This window comes from Oncorhynchus masou, chromosome 3, assembly GCF_036934945.1.
Source record: "Oncorhynchus masou masou isolate Uvic2021 chromosome 3, UVic_Omas_1.1, whole genome shotgun sequence".
In the NCBI taxonomy this organism is placed as follows: Eukaryota; Metazoa; Chordata; class Actinopteri; order Salmoniformes; family Salmonidae; genus Oncorhynchus; species Oncorhynchus masou.
The window spans coordinates 3,273,958-3,287,474 of NC_088214.1; the positions used below are offsets into that span (position 1 = coordinate 3,273,958).

The following is a 13,517-nucleotide window of genomic DNA, read 5'->3' on the forward strand; positions in this document are numbered from 1 at the left end:
GTCTGCATGTCTTTAAGATGTCTGCATGTCTTTAAGATGTCTGCATGTCTTTAAGATGTCTTGCATGTCTTTAAGATGTCTACATGTCTTTAAGATGTCTGCATGTCTACATGTCTTTAAGATGTCTGCATGTCTACATGTCTTTAAGATGTCTGCATGTCTTTAAGATGTCTGCATGTCTTTAAGATGTCTGCATGTCTTTAAGATGTCTGCATGTCTTTAAGATGTCTGCATGTCTTTAAGATGTCTACATGTCTTTAAGATGTCTACATGTCTGCATGTCTTTAAGATGTCTGCATGTCTTTAAGATGTCTACATGTCTTTAAGATGTCTGCATGTCTTTAAGATGTCTACATGTCTTTAAGATGTATACATGTCTTTAAGATGTCTGCATGTCTACATGTCTTTAAGATGTCTGCATGTCTACATGTCTTTAAGATGTCTGCATGTCTTTAAGATGTCTGCATGATGTCTGCATGTCTTTAAGATGTCTGCATGTCTTTAAGATGTCTGCATGTCTGTATGTCTTTAAGATGTCTGCATGTCTGTATGTCTTTAAGATGTCTGCATGTCTTTAAGATGTCTGCATGTCTTTAAGATGTCTACATGTCTGTATGTCTTTAAGATGTCTACATGTCTGTATGTCTTTAAGATGTCTACATGTCTGTATGTCTTTAAGATGTCTGCATGTCTGTATGTCTTTAAGATGTCTACATGTCTTTAAGATGTTTGCATGTCTTTAAGATGTCTACATGTCTTTAAGATGTCTGCATGTCTTTAAGATGTCTACATGTCTACATGTCTACCCTTGTTTTAGATCCTCTAAGTCAGGGCTATCCAACCAATGTCCAGGGTCATCTACCCTTCGCCCTAGAGCTATTAGTCAGGACTCGTGAACTGAATATTGAATGTGAATTTCCATAAATCAAGTGACAAAAAGGGTTGAGTTGTTCAGCGACGTTTAAACGGTGTTAAACACTAACGCGGCTGTGGTGATGAAACGTACACAATGACAATTTATAAATGTTTTTAATAAAGACGCATACAAACACGGTCTCTTTCTTGAGCAAGGCAGCTCGGGTGTTTCAAGCTCAGTGCTTTCCATGGTGGACTGATCACGTCAACATCACACATTCAAAATAGACGAGCAGTCATCGTCATGAATCACATCAATCTTTTGGCAAATCCTTTTCAACCCTTGTCGTATGAAGATAAATTATAGATAAAACATATCAGTGCTCATTGGACATAAACATTACGCAACAAGTCAAAAATCGCAAAAAATTCAGCAATGAGTGGTTTGGAAGGATTTAATGGCTAAGTACAAACCATCACTATTTTGCTTCCCCTGCCGGCTATTCGGTGGAGAGGGTGTGTGAATCAAGTCCAGGTTTAAGGATTTAAAACATCTGTCTGAAAGGGTCTCTTTACCGAGCTTAAAAGGATAAACATTCAGCCGCAACACCATGGGCCTGAACAGGTTGAATTCATTGGCCATGCTGCCAATCCACCATGACTTTTCTGCTGCTTTCAAAAACAGCTGGAAACTCAGAAGTTGGAAATCTCAGCCTTCTGTGTGTGTACATTCAACCATGTTTTTCTGGTTGTCTTGAAAGCACCATAAATCCAGAGAATGGCTGACAGTAATAGTCTGTTTAGCTGGGTTTTTACATTTTTTTTAACCTTTATTTAACTAGGCAAGTCAGTTAAGAGCAAATTCTTATTTTCAATGACAGCCCTAGGAACAGTTGGGGTTAAACTGCCTTGTTCAGGGGCAGAACGACAGATTTGTACCTTGTCTGCTCGGCGACTCAATCTAGCAACCTTTCGGTTACTAGTCCAACAATCTATTTTACAGTTTAAGAAGAGACTCAGCAACTGTTATCTTCATTTTGCCTCCTCAATGGCTTCACATGGTTGCGGGATGTACAAGCATTAGTTTTCCCACTGATTGCAGAGATTTCCATTATGAGAGGCAACACCTTCATTATACAATGTCTTTCTGTAGCCTGTCTCGCTAGTAATAGTACTAGAATGAACAGTGTTTTAGTCATGACACACTGAGACTTACTGTATTTTATCAGAGAACAGGGCTTTAGTCATGACACACTGAGACTTACTGTATTTTATCAGAGAACAGTGCTTTACACATTGAGACTTACTGTATTTTATCAGAGAACAGTGTTTTAGTCATGACACACTGAGACTTACTGTATTTTATCAGAGAACAGTGCTTTAGTCATTACACATTGAGACTTACTGTATTTTATCAGAGAACAGTGCTTTACACATTGAAACTTACTGTATTTTATCAGAAAACAGTGCTTTACACATTGAGACTTACTGTATTTTATCAGAGAACAGTGTTTTAGTCATGACACACTGAGACTTACTGTATTTTATCAGAGAACAGTGCTTTACACATTGAAACTTACTGTATTTTATCAGAGAACAGTGCTTTACACATTGAGACTTACTGTATTTTATCAGAGAACAGGGCTTTAGTCATTACACGTTGAGACTTACTGTATTTTATCAGAGAACAGTGCTTTAGTCATGACACATTGAGACTTACTGTATTTTATCAGAGAACAGGGCTTTAGTCATTACACGTTGAGACTTACTGTATTTTATTAGAGAACAGTGCTTTAGTCATTACACACTGAGACTTACTGTATTTTATCAGAGAACAGTGCTTTACACATTGAAACTTACTGTATTTTATCAGAGAACAGTGCTTTACACATTGAGACTTACTGTATTTTATCAGAGAACAGTGCTTTAGTCATGACACATTGAGACTTACTGTATTTAATCAGAGAACAGTGCTTTAGTCATGACACATTGAGACTTACTGTATTTTATCAGAGAACAGTGCTTTACACATTGAGACTTACTGTATTTTATCAGAGAACAGTGCTTTAGTCATGACACACTGAGACTTACTGTATTTTATCAGAGAACAGTGCTTTAGTCATGACACATTGAGACTTACTGTATTTTATCAGAGAACAGTGCTTTACACATTGAAACGTACTGTATTTTATCAGAGAACAGTGCTTTAGTCATGACACACTGAGACTTACTGTATTTTATCAGAGAACAGTGCTTTAGTCATGACACATTGAGACTTACTGTATTTCATCAGACATAATCCATTTTCAGAGAACATGTTGTATCCATGTGTTTTTACTGAACATTCAGTCATGACACAAACACTCACATGATGAGATCACTGTGAGAGTCCACATTGAGGTGTAGAGAGCAGCAGTGTTTGTGTCAGGAGGAGGTGGAGAGAGCAGCACTGTGTGTGTGTGTAGGAGGAGGTGGAGAGAGCAGCACTGTGTGTGTGTGTAGGAGGAGGTGGAGAGAGCAGCACTGTGTGTGTGTGTAGGAGGAGGTGGAGAGAGCAGCACTGTGTGTGTGTGTAGGAGGAGGTGGAGAGAGCAGCACTGTGTGTGTGTGTAGGAGGAGGTGGAGAGAGCAGCACTGTGTGTGTTATAGGAGGAGGTGGAGAGAGCAGCACTGTGTGTGTGTGTAGGAGGAGGTGGAGAGAGCAGCACTGTGTGTGTGTGTAGGAGGAGGTGGAGAGAGCACACTGTGTGTTGTGTAGGAGGAGAACAGTGGAGAGAGCAGCACTGTACTGTGTGTGTATCAGGAGGAGGTGGAGAGAGCAGCACTGTGTGTGTGTGTAGGAGGAGGTGGAGAGAGCAGCACTGTGTGTGTAATCAGGAGGAGGTGGAGAGAGCAGCACTGTGTGTGTGTATTTAGGAGGAGGTGGAGAGAGCAGCACTGTGTGTGTGTGTAGGAGGAGGTGGAGAGAGCAGCAGTGTGAGATGTGTGTAGGAGGAGGTGGAGAGAGCAGCACTGTGTGTGTGTGTAGGAGGAGGTGGAGAGAGCAGCAGTGTGTGTGTGTGTGTGTGTGTAGGAGGAGGTGGAGAGAGCAGCAGTGTGTGTGTGTGTAGGAGGAGGTGGAGAGAGCAGCACTGTGTGTGTGTGTGTGGCGGGCGGCGGTGTGGGGGGGGGGTCAGTGTGTGTGTGTTTGTGTGTGTAAACAGCAGTGTGTTAACGCTGTACAATGTCACACTGTTGAGTCAGAGATGGACCTCTGTGGCTTTTCTCTGTTTATACTTAGCAGGAGAGATGGTTTCTCCTCCTAGGACAGGACACAAAGGGAGAGAGAGAGAAACGGGAGATGGTTTCTCCTCCTAGGACAGGACACAAAGGGGGAGAGAGAGAAACGGGAGAGATGGTTTCTCCTCCTAGGACAGGACACAAAGGGGGAGAGAGAGAAACGGGAGAGATGGTTTCTCCTCCTAGGACAGGACACAAAGGGAGAGAGAGAAACACATAGAGAGAAAGAAAATGGAGGGAGAGATACGTTTTCACTGTAATAGTGAAGGTGTAAACTTGGCAGGAGAACACCTAAACAGTATATTTGACCTCTCAGCTTCCCTATCAAATCTAAAAAAAAAGAAAAACCAAGAAAATGAACAACAATGACAAATGGTTTGATGAAGAATGCAAAAACCTAAGAAAGAAATTGAGAAACCTGTCCAACCAAAAACATAGAGACCCGGAAAATCTGAGTCTACGCCTTCACTATGGTGAATCACTAAAACAATACAGAAATATACTCTTTAATCCCACCCCTCAGCCACTCTCAGCCCATCCCACCTATCACCATAGACCTCAGCTCTTTAATCCCGCCCCTCAGCCACTCCCAGCTCAATCCCACCCCTCAGCCCATCCCACCTATCACCATAGACCTCAGCTCTTTAATCCCGCCCCTCAGCCACTCTCAGCCCATCCCACCTATCACCATAGACCTCAGCTCTTTAATCCCGCCACTCTCAGCCCATCCCACCTATCACCATAGACCTCAGCTATTTAATCCCGCCCCTCAGCCACACTCAGCCCATCCCACCTATCACAGTAGACCTCAGCTCTTTAATCCCAACCCTCAGCCACTCTCAGCCCATCTCACCTATCACCGTAGACCTCAGCTCTTTAATCCCGCCCCTCAGCCACACTCAGCCCATCCCACCTATCACTATAGACCTCAGCTCTTTAATCCCGCCCCTCAGCCACTCTCAGCCCATCTCACCTATCACCATAGACCTCAGCTCTTTAATCCCGCCCCTCAGCCACTCTCAGCCCATCCCACCTATCACCATAGACCTCAGCTCTTTAATCCCACCCCCCTCTACCACTCTCAGCCCGTCCCACCTATCACCATAGACCTCAGCTCTTTAATCCTCTTTAATTTAATGAATTAATTATGAATAATAATTAAAATCTCTTCCCAGTTATTTTGCAACCTGTATACATTTTTGACCTCAGATGAAAAACGGGTATATTTTCCTGTTCATGCCAGCTCCTTTCAGTCAGTTTGCATCTTTAATAGATGGCAAGAAAACACCTTCCCTTTTCCACTTGTCTCCTCCATTATTGTGGTAGTTCTGCAATCAGTTGGTTGTACATTTTTGGATTGAGCAGATATTCCCATATCTTTTCGATAACTGCACATGTGACATAGCTGTTCCATTTATATTCATAATATAATTTATAATCATAAAACCATTAATATCATACCAAAATCCATAAAGAATGTTTTTTTTGTGTGTGTTATTTTTTAATTAGTCAATATATTTGAGTTTAACCATGACATTTTGTTATTAAATTTATTCTGTATTTTGTGGAGGATAAAACAGAAATTGTTACCAGCTTTGTGTGGCTTGTTTAAGAAAGGGTGATACTTTAAACAAAATGTCATTTTCAATTAGTCAGAAATGAGAAGTTGTCATTTGTATAAAGGCAAAAAAAATATTTGTGAACAAAGGATGAGTTTTTCTTAATAATCTACTGGGTTTGACTGTATAACTCATATATGAGTGAAGCTTTTAGTGGTTTAATATTTAATAATTCTTGCCCCCCAAACTCATATTCCTTTTATAAATAGGCACGTTTTAATTTTGTCTAGATTAGCATTCCATTAAAATACAAATGTTTTGTTTTATATGATTTAAAAAAAAAGAGTATTCTGGAGTAGGCAGTGTCACTAGGAACAAATCCAATGCTGATAAACTCCCATATCTACTGGGTGAAATACCACCGTGTGCCGTCACAGCAGCAAGATACGTGACCTGTAGCCACAAGAAAAGGGAAACCAGTGAAGAACAAACACCATTGTAAATACAACCCATATTTATATATATATATATTTTGTGAGTGTAATGTTTACTGTAAAAACAAAACAAAATAAGTTTAGTTTATTTCACTTTAGTTTATTATCTATTTCACTTGCATGAACATATGTTTCCTATGTCAAGTAAAGTCCTTAAATTGAAATTGAATAGAGAGAGGAATGGGGGTAATTAAAGCACAGAGCATTTTTAGTTCTCTCTCTCGGATGGGAAACACACCGGGCCCTCGGAAAGTATTCAGACCCTTTGACTTTTTCCACATATTGTTACATTACAGCCTTATTCTAACATTAACTCAATTGTTATTTTTTACACACAATACCCCATAATGACATCACAATACCCCATAATGACATCACAATAACCCATAATGACATCACAATACCCTATAATGACATCACAATACCCTATAATGACATCACAATACTCCATAATGACGAAGCAAAAAAAAAAAACTGAAATATCACATTTACATAAGTATTCAGACCCTTTACTCAGTACTTTGTTGATGAACCTTTGGCAGCGATTACAGCATCGAGTTTTATTGGGTATGATGTTACAAGCTTGGTATACCTGTATTTGGGAGAGTTTCTCCCATTCTTCTCTGCAGATCCTCTCAAGCTCTGTCAGGTTGGATGGGGAGCGTTGCTGCACAGCTATTTTCACCTCTCCAGAGATTTTCAATCGGGTTCATGTCTGGGCTCTGGCTAGGCCACTCAAGGACATTCAGAGACTTGTCCCGAAGCCACTCCTTCGTTGTCTTGGCTGTGGTCGTTGTCCTGTTGGAAGGTGAACTTTCACCCTGTCTGAGGTACTGAGCGCTCTGGAGCAGGTTTTCAAGGATCTCTCTGTACTCCATTCATCTGTGCCTCGATCTTGACTAGTCTCCAGTCCCTGCCTCTGAAAAACATCCCCACAGCCTGATGCTGCCACCACCATGCTTCACTGTAGGGATGGTGTCAGGTTTCCTCTAGACGTGACGCTTGGAATTCAGGCCAAAGAGTTCAATCTTGGTTTCATCAGACCAGAGAATGTTGTTTCTCGTGATCGGAGAGTCTGCCTGCGTTATTTGGTGTTTTACGTTGTTCACGGAGGATATTTTGCAGAATTCTGCATGCAGAGTCTCAATTAGTTTTTTGTCCCATTTTGTGAATTCTTCGTCGGTGAGCGGACCCCAGACCTCACAACCATGAAGGTCAATGGGTTCTATGACTGATTCAATAATGTTTTGCCAGATCCTAATTGGTATCAAATTGTATGTTCTTTTTGATGGTGTAGAAGGCCCTTCTTGCCTTGTCTCTCAGATCGTTCACAGCTTTGTGGAAGTTACCTGTGGCGCTGATGTTTAGGCCGAGGTATGTGTCGTTTTTTGTGTGCTCTTGGGCAACGGTGTCTAGATGGAATTTGTATTCGGGGTCCTGGCGACTGGACCTTTTTTGGAACACAGACATTTTTGTCTTACTGGGATTTACTGTCAGGGCCCGAGGTCTGACAGAATCTGTGTAGAATATCTACTGTAGGCTCTTCTTGGTTGGGGACAGAAGCACCTCACTCTTCCTCTCCATCTCGCTCTCTTTTTCACTTTCTCTCTCTCTCTCTTTCAATTTCTCTCTCTCTCTTTCACTTTCTCTCTCTCTCTCTCTCTCTCTCTCTCTCTTTCAATTTCTCTCTCTCTTTCAATTTCTCTCTCTCACTCTTTCACTTTCACTTTCTCTCTCTCTCTCTTTCACTTTCTCTCTCTCTCTCTCTCTCTCTCTTTCACTTTCTCTCTCTCTCTCTCTCACTTTCTCTCTCTCTTCTCTCTTTCTCTCTCTTTCTCTCTCACTCTCTCTCTCTCTCTCTCTCTCTCTCTCTCTCCCCCTCTCTTTCTCTCTCCATCGCCCTCTCTCCCCCTCTCCTTCTCTCTCCATCGCCCTCTCTCTTTCTCTCTCCATCGCCCTCTATCTCTCTCTCTCCCCTCCTTCACGGCTTTGACCTTGACTTTGTGGAATGTGCTCTCTGTTCTGTTGTGTGTCAGGAGAAGGCGAGAGGGAGAGACAGAGTGAGAAAGAGAGGAGGAGGTAATATACAGTGAGAAACACCATGCCAGTCCAACTCCCCGTCGACCAAACTACTTAGTCTCTCCTCTCCGTACCCTACCATTGGGGCTTTAGTGTGCTGCCAAAATGTGTTTTCACTTTGTTAAAAGAATGTGAATGTCTCTTAGGTTTTGTTTCAATTTCTGCCTTTTGATTGTTGGTGCATTCCAAGACTTTATTAGACTGAACTAACTCATACAGTGAACTTTCTTCAGGTTCACGATCGAGTAGATAAATACAGTTGCTTGTGTGTTCTGAACTTTGTACATGTCTGAACATGTACATACGTGTTTATGTTTCCTTCCTGACCAGAAATGAAGCTTCCATGTCCTACTGTGGCAACATTCTTCTGATATACAGAAACAAGTATGTGAAGCCTTTGGAATTACTTGGATTTCTGCATAGATTTTTACATAAAATTTGATCTGATCTTCATCTCAAGTCACAACATCAGACAAACACAGTCTGCTTAAACTAATAACACACAAATTATTGTATTTTTTCTAGTCTATATTGGATACATAATTTAAATGTTCACAGTGCAGGTTGGGGAAAGTATGTGAACCCCCTAGGCTCATGACTTCTCCAAAAGATAATTGGAGTCAGGAGTCAACCAACCTGGAGTCCAATCAATGAGACGAGATTGGAGATTTAGGTTAGAGCTGCCCTGCCCATAATTTTTTTTTTTAAACTCACCAAATCTGAGTTTTACTATTCACAAGAAGCATTGCCTGATGTGAACCATGCCTGGGACAAAAGAGATCTCAGAAGACCTAAGATTACGAATTGTCGTCTGGCATGGAAAGGGTTACAAAATGATCTCTGTGTGTAGATTGCTGATTTTTTTAAATCAAATATTTTATTCAATTTTAGAAGATGGCTGCAACGTAACAAAGTGTGGAAAAAGTGAAGGGGTCTGAATACTTTCCAAAGTGTGTGTGTGTGTGTGTGTGTGTGTGTGTGTGTGTGTGTGTGTGTGTGTGTGTGTGTGTGTGTGTGACATACAGTGCCTTCAGAAAGTATTCATACCCCTTCACCTATTCCACATTTTGTTGTTGGTTAAGTCTCTGAGAGCTGTGAGTCTTTCTGGGTAAGTCTCTGAGAGCTGTGAGTCTTTCCGGGTAAGTCTCTGAGAGCTGTGAGTCTTTCCGGGTAAGTCTCTGAGAGCTGTGAGTCTTTCTGGGTAAGTCTCTGAGAGCTGTGAGTCTTTAAGAACTTTGCACATCTGGATTGTACAATGTTTGCATGTTATTATTGTTTAAATTCATCAATCTCTGTCAAGTTCAGTGTGGATCATTGCCTGACAGTCATTTTCAAGTCTTGCCATAGATTGTCAAGCCGATTTAAGACAACTGTAACTAGGCCAAATTCAACGTCATCTTGGTAAGCAACTCCAGTGTATATTTGGCTTTGTGTTTTAGGTTATTGTCCTGCTAAAAGGTGAATTTGTCTCCCAGTGTCTGTTTGAAAGCAGACTGAACCAGGTTTTTCTCTAGGACTTTGACTAGCCTATTCCGTTTCATTTCAACTTATAAAATAACTCCCCAGTCCTTGCCGATGACAAGCATGCCCATAACATGATGCAGCCACCACACCATACTTTTAAATATGAGTAGTGGTACTCAGTGATGTATTCAGGATGTAAGGTACATTTCTTTGCAACATTTATTGCAGTTTGACTTTATTGTGCCTTGTGGCAAACAGGATGCATGTTTGGGAATATTTTTATTCTGAACATGTTTCCTTCTTTTCACAGTGTTGTGGGTCCATCAGTTTTCTCCAATCACAGCCATTAAACTCTGTAACTGTTTTAAAGTCACCATTGGTCTCATGGTGAAATCCCTGAGCGGTTTCCTTCCTCTCCGGCAACTGAGTTAGGAAGGACGCCTGTATCTTTGTAGTGACTGGGTGTATTGATACACCATCCAAAATGTAATGAATAACTTCACCATGCTCAAAGGGATATTCAATGTCTGCCTTTTTTTTTTTTTTTACCCATCGACCAATAGGTGCCCTTCTTTGCAAGGCATTTGGAAACCTCCCTGTTCTTAGTGGTTGAATCTGTGGTTGAAATTCACTGCTCGACTGAGGGACATTACAGATAATTGTATGTGTGGGGGTACAGAGATGAGGTAGTCGTTCAAAAATCATGTTAAACACTATTATTGCACACAGAGTGAGTCCATGAAACTTATTTTGTGACTTGTTATGAACATTTTACTCTTGAACTTATTTAGGCTCGACATAACAAAGGGGACGAATACTTATTGACTCAAGATATTTCAGTTTTTAAATTTTTTATTTAAATTAATTTGTAAACATTTTTAAAAGCATAGTTCCACTTTGACATTATGGGGGATTGTGTGTAGGCCAGTGACACAACATCAAAATGTCATCCATTTTAAATTCAGGAACTGGAACAAGGTGCAAATACTTACTGAAAGCCCTGAAGTCATTATAACCCGTATGCATGACTGTAGTCATTATAACCAGTATGTATGACTGTAGTCATTATAACCCGTATGTCTGACTGTAGTCATTATAACCAGTATGTCTGACTGTAGTCATTATAACCAGTATGTCTGACTGTAGTCATTATAACCAGTATGTATGACTGTAGTCATTATAACCAGTATGTATGACTGTAGTCATTATAACCAGTATGTATGACTGTAGTCATTATAACCAGTATGTATGACTGTAGTCATTATAACCAGTATGTATGACTGTAGTCATTATAACCAGTATGTATGACTGTAGTCATTATAACCAGTATGTATGACTGTAGTCATTATAACCAGTATGTATGACTGTAGTCATTATAACCAGTATGTATGACTGTAGTCATTATAACCAGTATGTATGACTGTAGTCATTATAACCAGTATGTATGACTGTAGTCATTATAACCAGTATGTATGACTGTAGTCATTATAACCAGTATGTATGACTGTAGTCATTATAACCAGTATGTATGACTGTAGTCATTATAACCAGTATGTATGACTGTAGTCATTATAACCAGTATGTATGACTGTAGTCATTATAACCAGTATGTATGACTGTAGACATTATAACCAGTATGTATGACTGTAGTCATTATAACCAGTATGTATGACTGTAGTCATTATAACCAGTATGTATGACTGTAGTCATTATAACCAGTATGTATGACTGTAGTCATTATAACCAGTATGTATGACTGTAGTCATTATAACCAGTATGTATGACTGTAGTCATTATAACCAGTATGTCTGACTGTAACAGTCATTATAACCACTATGTATGACTGTAGTCATTATAACCACTATGTATGACTGTAGTCATTATAACCACTATGTATGACTGTAGTCATTATAACCACTATGTATGACTGTAGTCATTATAACCACTATGTATGACTGTAGTCATTATAACCACTATGTATGACTGTAGTCATTATAACCACTATGTATGACTGTAGTCATTATAACCACTATGTATGACTGTAGTCATTATAACAAGTATGTACGACTGTAGTCATTATAGCCAGTATGTATGACTGTAGTCATTATAACCAGTATGTATGACTGTAGTCATTATAACCAGTATGTATGACTGTAGTCATTATAACCAGTATGTATGACTGTAGTCATTATAACCAGTATGTATGACTGTAGTCATTATAACCAGTATGTATGACTGTAGTCATTATAACCACTATGTATGACTGTAGTCATTATAACCAGTATGTATGACTGTAGTCATTATAACCAGTATGTATGACTGTAGTCATTATAACCACTATGTATGACTGTAGTCATTATAACCAGTATGTATGTATGACTGTAGTCATTATAACCAGTATGTATGTATGACTGTAGTCATTATAACCAGTATGTATGTATGTATGACTGTAGTCATTATAACCACTATGTATGACTGTAGTCATTATAACCACTATGTATGACTGTAGTCATTATAACCAGTATGTATGTATGACTGTAGTCATTATAACCAGTATGTATGAATGTAGTCATTATAACCAGTATGTATGACTGTAACAGTCATTATAACCACTATGTGTGACTGTAGTCATTATAACCACTATGTATGACTGTAGTCATTATAACCACTATGTATGACTGTAACAGTCATTATAACCACTATGTGTGACTGTAGTCATTATAACCACTATGTATGACTGTAGTCATTATAACCAGTATGTATGTATGTATGACTGAAACATAGTGCTGTTTCCTGTGTGTCACCACAACTCCAATCCTACATAACCAGTCCTACATAACCAGTCCTACATAACCAGTCCTACATAACCAGTCCTACATAACCAGTCCTACATAACCTACATAACCAGTCCTACATAACCTACATAACCAGTCCTACATAACCAGTCCTACATAACCTACATAACCAGTCCTACATAACCTACATAACCAATCCTACATAACCAGTCCTACATAACCTGCATAACCAGTCCTACATAACCTACATAACCAGTCCTACATAACCAGTCCTACATAACCTACATAACCAGTCCTACATAACCAGTCCTACATAACCTACATAACCAGTCCTACATAACCTACATAACCAGTCCTACATAAAGTACATAACCAGTACTACATAACCAGTCCTACATAACCTACATAACCAGTCCTACATGTCCTACAGTCCTACATGTCCTACATAACCAGCATAACCAGTCCTACATAACCAGTCCTACATAACCTACATAAGGCCATCATTGAAAATAAGAATTTGTTCTTAACTGACTTGCCTAGTAAAATAAAGGTATAACAAAATAAAAATATATAACCAGTCCTGCATAACCAGTCCTGCATAACCAGTCCTACATAACCTACATAACCAGTCCTACATAACCTACATAACCAGTCCTACATAACCAGTCTGAATAACCAGTCCTGCATAACCTACATAACCAGTCCTACATAACCAGTCCTACATAACCAGTTCTACATAACCAGTCCTACATAACCAGTCCTACATAACATACATAACCAGTCCTACATAACCTACATAACCAGTCCTACATAACCAGTCCTACATAACCAGTCCTACATAACCAATCCTACATAACCTACATAACCAGTCCTACATAACCTACATAACCAGTCCTACATAACCAGTCCTACATAACCAGTCCTACATAACCAATCCTACATAACCTACATAACCAGTCCTACATAACCAGTCCTACATAACCAATCCTACA

The 13,517-nt window shown here is 39.7% G+C and overlaps 1 protein-coding gene across 1 annotated transcript in view; it reads left to right on the forward strand.

Annotated features, from left to right (window-relative positions):
- LOC135509019 (twisted gastrulation protein homolog 1-A-like) overlaps positions 1-13,517 on the forward strand; it is a 44,679-nt gene that overhangs the window by 6,665 nt on the left and 24,497 nt on the right. The window lies entirely within an intron of this gene.